The sequence below is a fragment of the Macrobrachium nipponense genome, chromosome 17 (assembly GCF_015104395.2).
Source record: "Macrobrachium nipponense isolate FS-2020 chromosome 17, ASM1510439v2, whole genome shotgun sequence".
Classification (NCBI taxonomy): Eukaryota; Metazoa; Arthropoda; class Malacostraca; order Decapoda; family Palaemonidae; genus Macrobrachium; species Macrobrachium nipponense.
This window is the reverse complement of record NC_087210.1, coordinates 23,055,549-23,063,048: the sequence shown is the minus strand read 5'-3', so window position 1 is coordinate 23,063,048 and position 7,500 is coordinate 23,055,549.

Sequence of the window (7,500 nt, the reverse complement as noted above, 5' to 3'; positions counted from 1 at the left end):
GGATTCTAAACTATGTCTTTGGGGTTAAAAGAGAGATAGAATGATGTACTTGTGGCACTTATGATTAAGCAACAGAAGCAGAAAACAATAGTTGAAACAATATGGTAATTATTTAATTCTTTTCCATCATAATTATAGAACTAGAATAAGGATCGTAAGAAATTTAGTAAGATAAGTGATGGATTCCTGCTTTGAGTGAGAGCTAATTGATATCTTTATTTTTAGTTTTCGATAACTTGTTCCTTCTCATCTTATATCACCTCACGATATTTCTTGTTTAAAAAATTCATGTGCAAATGATTAAGAATTCTTGGAAGTACTAACGACGTAAGAACTCCTCTTATCTCATTGTTAAATCCTGCACTTGCTCTTACAAATGGATAAAATACCCTTTCCCTTTGCCCCTACGAAAAAAGGACCCCTATAATCTTCGGGGACCTCGGACTTCATAAGATGAAAATCATCTCAGGAGATTCTCTATAGTCTACTCAGTCTGTTGATCATCATCCTCCAGGAAACTCTGATAGTCAATTGTTGTTGCTTTTGTCGCATCGAGAACATTTGGCGATTTCGGATTGAAAGTTCTTTTTTGCTGCTCTATTATGTTCGCTTTATGATTAATTCATCTCTTCGGCCTATGTTCAACGAGGGGCTTTGTTGGAAGCTGTTGCTTTTAGAATGCTAGTGTAATACGCTATATGGATGGATTACCAGATTTAGTTTATCATTTTTTTTGTGGCATTGCGTTTAGGGTCAGATCTATAATTATCTATATTCTACATCTGATTCCTTGAACTATAGCGCTAATTAGGCGTATATAGCAGTCAAGGTTTGTCTGTGCATTTCTTTGTGTTGCCTTACAAACATTCCTTACGTTGATAAAATAGTTTGCTCGAAGATTTAATTAGCTAATGAGTTAATTCATTCTTGGGTACAGTTACCAACACTCAGAATGGCCAAAATGGTGTTCTGATTTATGAAACTGAATGATCTTTCGTTTTGCCGTCGCTCAAGTATTTTACCTTATTACATTTCATTAATGTGTTATATCTGTGGAAAAAATGTATATGTACTATTTCAATAACTGATAATCTGAAATGGCTGTAAAGGTCTAACTTCTCCCTAACCATTCGTTCCAAATAAAAATGAAATCATTTCCCTTATTATTCCACTTGTCAATGGTTTCAAATGTTGTGGATGTGTCGATCAAACGTTGAATATTTGCCATGCAAATAAAGTATCATTCTTTTCGTGCGTCACTCAAACGTGTGATTATATAGCTCTTAGTAGCAGTAATGAAATGTTTTGCGAAATTTATGATTCCATGGAAGACTGTTCCATTGGGAATCGTCTATTTTAATGAGAGCCTTAATTAAGACCAATGATGCCAGATAGCGATATATGCTAGGAATATATTATTATGTATTAGACTGTTTACTTATTAATGTGTTAATTTCACAGTTGCAGACTGTCAGGCTAGATACAAATATTACGATATCATTTGATGATCTTATTAAGAGAAACTGTAAGGAGCACTCAAGGTCAGAAAGTCAGCGATGATAACGATAAGGCGAATTTAAAAGTCCGAATTCTGAGGGAGAAAAGACCGTGGGGCCAATTAATGCAAAGTGAATTGCTAAAGTTCTCGAGTTCGTGGCCACGATCACTCAGTGTCCTTCCAGTGGCCATTTTTAAAAGAGTTCATTGACAAACTTTATCAATTAAGTCTCCCACTCTTGAAGGTGTATGCGGAAATTCAGTACGCTCATTTCACGACCGTCAATGTTAGCTGAAAAATCAATATTTTTTTTGTTTTTGTGTTTTTGTTTCATTTCTTTTATGTTTATAGTTGTTTGTTATTGGCCTAATTTGTGTCTTTTGTTTATTGTTTATTCACAGGAATAGGCATGAAACAAGGACCAGTACTTAAATGCTTCTCTCGTTAAATGAAGGTATAGAACTGTTCATTTTTTTATGGTTACGGCAATTTGTCTCTCTCTCGATCTCTCTCTCTCTCTCTCTCTCTCTCTCTCTCTCTCTCTCTCTCTCTCTATATATATATAATATATATATATATATATATATATAATATATATTTATATATATATATAAGTAATGGGGAGATTCCCGCATTACATTAGGTAAGCGTTGTTGTAGCACGAACGGAAGGCAAACCCAACACACAGTATTAAACACACCAGCCTCTCTCTCTCTCTCTCCTCTCTCTCTCTCTCTCTCTCTAGCACCGACACCTCTTTCTCTCCACTCTAACAGGTAATGAAAAATGAGGAGAGTCGCATCATAACATTAACATTTATTAACAATGAATAAATAATTAATCAATCAAGTAATCAAGTCTTACAGACTAACTCAAAAAACCCCGAACAGTAAAATGTCTAATAGTAATGGTAGTCATCATTAGTCACCAAAATTCTACACCCATCTCGGACTCTTTGTCCCTCCATTTCCAGTTTTGCTAGAATTGTCTGTTTCAAGACACAGAAAACATCCCGGTAAGTACACACACAAGACTAACAATCAGAGGTTAAATATTGGATATTCTTAAAAATGTCAAACAGACAACAACGTCGCTCTTTGGCTAAAGTAATCTTAACACTCACACCCAAGCAGTTGGACACTATAAACACTATATAACGAAGACTCCCGGTGAGCGCCACGGCATCTTGCCTTTCTCTTGAAGACGCCTCTATCAAAATCCCCCCATAGACTTGCGTATGAAACTATTAAAGGGAAGAGGCGCACACGCACATACGAACGCACACTTCGTTAGCGCCTCACGATTTTAGTTGCATCCAGTTTCATTTCACAAAGGCACTTTGAGAAGAGTCATAAACTGTCGTGCATTGACTTGTCTAACTAAGCATTTTTATCTCACGCCATCTATAGAAACTCATTGTTCAGCTTTCTCGGGTCGTTGCTTCTCACTGTTCTCCACATTCCATAGGCAATATATTATTAATCAAAAACCCTAGGCCTACATGGCTCGGCCACTACCACGCTAGCCCCTGCTAGCAAAATAGCTTATATAATATACACTGGCCGGCTCAAAATAAAATATAAGTAATAACTGCACGTCTCTGGCATTATAAAATAAAGTCTATTACTCTTTATCTCCAAATAGCACTAGAATTTTTCTCTCTTTTTATTTGCATTTCGGATTCTTGAATATCCCTCTTTGCTTGTCTGCAAATAGCTGCACAGACAGTAGACTGTAGGAAGACGGAATGCCTCCCTCATTGTAGAAGACTTCTCACGGCTTCTGCAGATCCCCAAAAGACACGCTGTAGAATTCTCGCGATCACCATCATGGAACTATTGTAATCACCAAAAACAGCAGCAACCTCTTTGCAAACGGCTGGTGGACGTCTTGCTGGCGTTGAGAAATGACTTTTTTGGTGTGTTAGTATGTCAGTCAAGTCTTGGTCAATCTAAGGAAAAATTAACCCAGACATACTACTTCTATCAAACAATGATCTCAAAAAAGTCAGAAATACTAACTGAACGTCTCCCAATTAACTCCCTTTAATATGACTACTAAACCATAAGTCATTATCACAACTCTCAAAGGAAAAGAAAAAACATCAAGTTCTCCAACTCAATTCTCCAAACTCACACATCAGCGCACACACAACTCAGAAATCACAGCAACTCCACGGACTTCTGCACTTGCATTTCAAACCTCGAATGCTTCATAAGAAAAAAAACCACAAAAAAAAAGAAAAAAAAATCGTAATAAGCCCAAGAAAAAAAAGAATCACGTAACACACCCAGACCCAAGAATGTTCTCTCAAGCTCTGATATCTGAACAACCCACAAAATCAGCAAAAATCTCCAATGTTTAACAGCAAAAACCCCTTTACTGCTCAATAATTAATTACAATGAGACTTAATGTCAAACTCCCTTTTACGTAAGTAACAACTCCCGAAAAATCACATCTCCTGATAAAAAGAAATGCTATTTAAGCTCAATCCCCTAAAAAAAAAATCATATCTCTCGTAGGAAAAGGAAGAAAAATAATAAAAAAAAAGGATAATCACAAATAAATTTCCCCAATCACAAAATACATAATATATGTATAATATGCATATGTATAACTCCCCGCGTTTTTCCCAAGAAATGCTCCATGTAAAGTTATGGAATTTGCCAGAAAGCAAACTCTTACCCATGCGCTTTCGTGAAATGCTATTATCAACATTTCCAGATATTGCAAAAGCTCTGAGCTATCATCATCAGAGGAAAAAAGTCAGCACACGGCTCATCACATCGCTTGTCAGCAGAAAAATCGCCTGTGGACGTATGCTCAAACAGCAGCATAAAAATTGTCTAGTCAGACACACAAGTTTGGAAGCTCATGACTCTATAGAAAAAGGTCTAACTGACACATTTCACAGAATTAACTCCAGGATATGACTAATGTGTTCAAAAATTTGTCTCAAAGACTTATTCTCTCAACATGACTCTGCCCCATTATGTGCCTCCAAAAATAATACACTTGTGAACATAAAAAATGCACACACCTCCATAGGACTTGTAATGCAGTAATGCCCCTCGCCTCTAAATAGTCACGAAACCAAAGAGAAAGAACCACAGAAATCTTCTCTTTGCTCGAGAAAACTCCCATAACCACAAAAAAAGGGTCACCCGCCAAAGATTAATTCCAACTCCATACATAATTATGTGACACCACATTAATAAGAACACCACTCCGGATATAAAATTATTTCCTCCATTTGGTTAATAACCAACCCCCTTATATTTCTCTCTTATTTCTCCAATAGCCACATGTTAATAAAAAAAGACACCACTCCAGGAATACAGAAAAATCACCTCTATTTTGGCAAATACAAAATATTTACCTCTATTTCACCAATACTCCATGTGGAATAAAACAAGGCTCCAAAAAATATATCTCCAAAAAAATGTGCACTCAAGGCAACTAACTCACACACTCACAAATATTGCCCCATAATCTCCAAAATATGTCTCCATTTGCAGCAAAGATGGCTGCAAAATAATTGAACTAAAACACATAGCTCATACCATATTGGCAACATCAAAAATGGCCAAAAATATATCCCCAATATATTATATCTCAAATTATAACTCCAAAATAATATATACCTCCAATTATAACTGCAAATAATGTATCTCAATTCTCCAGAGAATAACTCAATGTTATAGTCAAAAACTATAAAAACTCTCTCCATTTAGCATGACTGCTAAAAAAAGGGCAAAAACTCGGCAAATAAAAACTGTCTAGAAAATTCTAGAAAAAATCACCAATGTGCCACAAGTCATTATAACAAAACTCCAAATACAAAGTGTCTTAGCCAAGACTTCTCCATATGCACTACGACATAAGCCACTAGAAAACTTAACCAAGTTTCCTATCTCTCACAAAGTTGTCACAAATACAACAAAGGTATTGTGCAAGAAACTCACAATTTCTGGAACACGAATATCCAGAGAAAAAATGTAGTGCCATTACGTATGCATTCAAAATATGCAAAAATTCTCCCGAGTATTTCTCGGGAAGCATCAAATAGCTGAAACCCCAAACACGTTCCTGAACAATGACTCTAAGTCATGAACTGAGATATTAAAAAATATTCACACCAACTGGAGAGAAAAAATAAATTCAAATTCACCCATGGTGAAAAAAACTTGTGTCAGCTATGGCTAACTTCCAAAAAAGGAGAAAAGAAAAATCTACGGTATTATTAACTATCTCCCGTGACTCACTATATGTCAAGCAATTATCTGCTGAACTCATAAAAAAGGAAAAAAACTAAAATAATGTGTTGTTAGTTCCACCCAAATTCACAAAAGATTTCACCTCCCTTGATAGCCATTAAAACACCCACGTATTAGTATAAAAAAAATCAGTATCAGAAATATCATTATCAGCAAAATCACCAAAACTTTGCTATCATCAAAATCACTAGTATCAGTATAAAAAAAAATATCACCAATATTGATGCTTGTCCATTCTCCAAAAATTCAGCACAAAATTCAGCAAAAGTTCAGCAAGATTCAACACAATTCACCAAGATTCAGCCAGGTTCATTAAGATTCAGCAAAAGTCATCCCCCATGAATGACTGAAATATTCTCCAAAGTTACAAAAACTCAACAAATAATTAAGACAAGACTTCTCCCCATTAACTCATTGTAATAATTCTCCATGAATAATTATCTGTAATAATTATCAACTAATCTCCCATGAAATATCTCAAATTTCTCGTAAAACAAGTCTCCTGTAATGATAATTATACTTAAGCAACCCTCCCAACCTCCGTGACACATCGCAAGTATAATAATTAAAATAATAATAATAATATAACTCTCCATAGCAACAATTCTCTTGCAAAGATCTCAAGTAAGGATAAAATTCAAATTGCATACAACAGTAATGCTGAACCTTATGACACACAATTTCTCCAGTATACACCATGACATAACACCATTGCCACACAACACAGATACAACACCAATCATCGGCATTTCAAAGTAATCCCTCCAACGCAATAAAAAAAATAATAATAATCTGTGTATCCCCCTTATATTTGTGTCTTCCAAGGCACAAGGAAAACCTACACCCATACAATGTATTTCAATTCTCTCTTTATTTCCTTTTCTCTTCATCCAAGATAAAGAAAATATCTTTTTTTAAAAAAAGACTTTCGGGCGTTTCACTTCATCAACTAATCAATCAGCTGATATCTTAGCATTTCATGTCAAGGCCAGACTTGTCTTCAACAGCCCAAAAAAAGAAAAAAAAAAAAGAATGGGGGGAGTTCACCCCCAAATGAAAGAAAAAAAAGTTTTCGAACCCAAAAAACCCCCCCCCCCACCCCAGTTTAAGGAGTTTCTCAGAGTTTCTCGACCCCCCCCACCCCCCCCCCCACAGTAGAAACAACCCCTCAGTCAAGCGACAGAACACTCCCCCGAGGCATACGCTAGTAGTACCCATCTCCCCTTGAACAGTGTCTGAGGACCCCCTTGAGGTATACACTAGTGCCCATCTCGCAATCCCCTCTTAGGGAGGCCAGTAGTACCCTCCATGCAACTATCACCCGAGGGATGCCAGTACCCTCGCAATGTGCTGAGCCTGTGAAATTGTGGCCGCTCTGTCTCTAAGCCAAATATGCTTATCTAAGCACAGTTCACATGCATGGAAAAAAAAAACGTCTTTATACACCCTCATATTAAACAAAGACGAATGCGTCCATCATAAACACGCGCAAATAAAGAAAACACATCACTTCTGTTACTATGGGCAAAGACAAAAAAATTTTGGACCTCTTGAACCAATCCCATTACACTGAAATATTTAAAACAACCCTCCCCTTCAGAACAAAAGTTTTTAACACTCACCACTCCATAATGGGAACAAAAATAACTCGGAATTCGCGTTATGCACAATAGCAACAGCCGCAAGGGTATCGCGGGGATGCACTCGTCATTGCACCAGCAAAA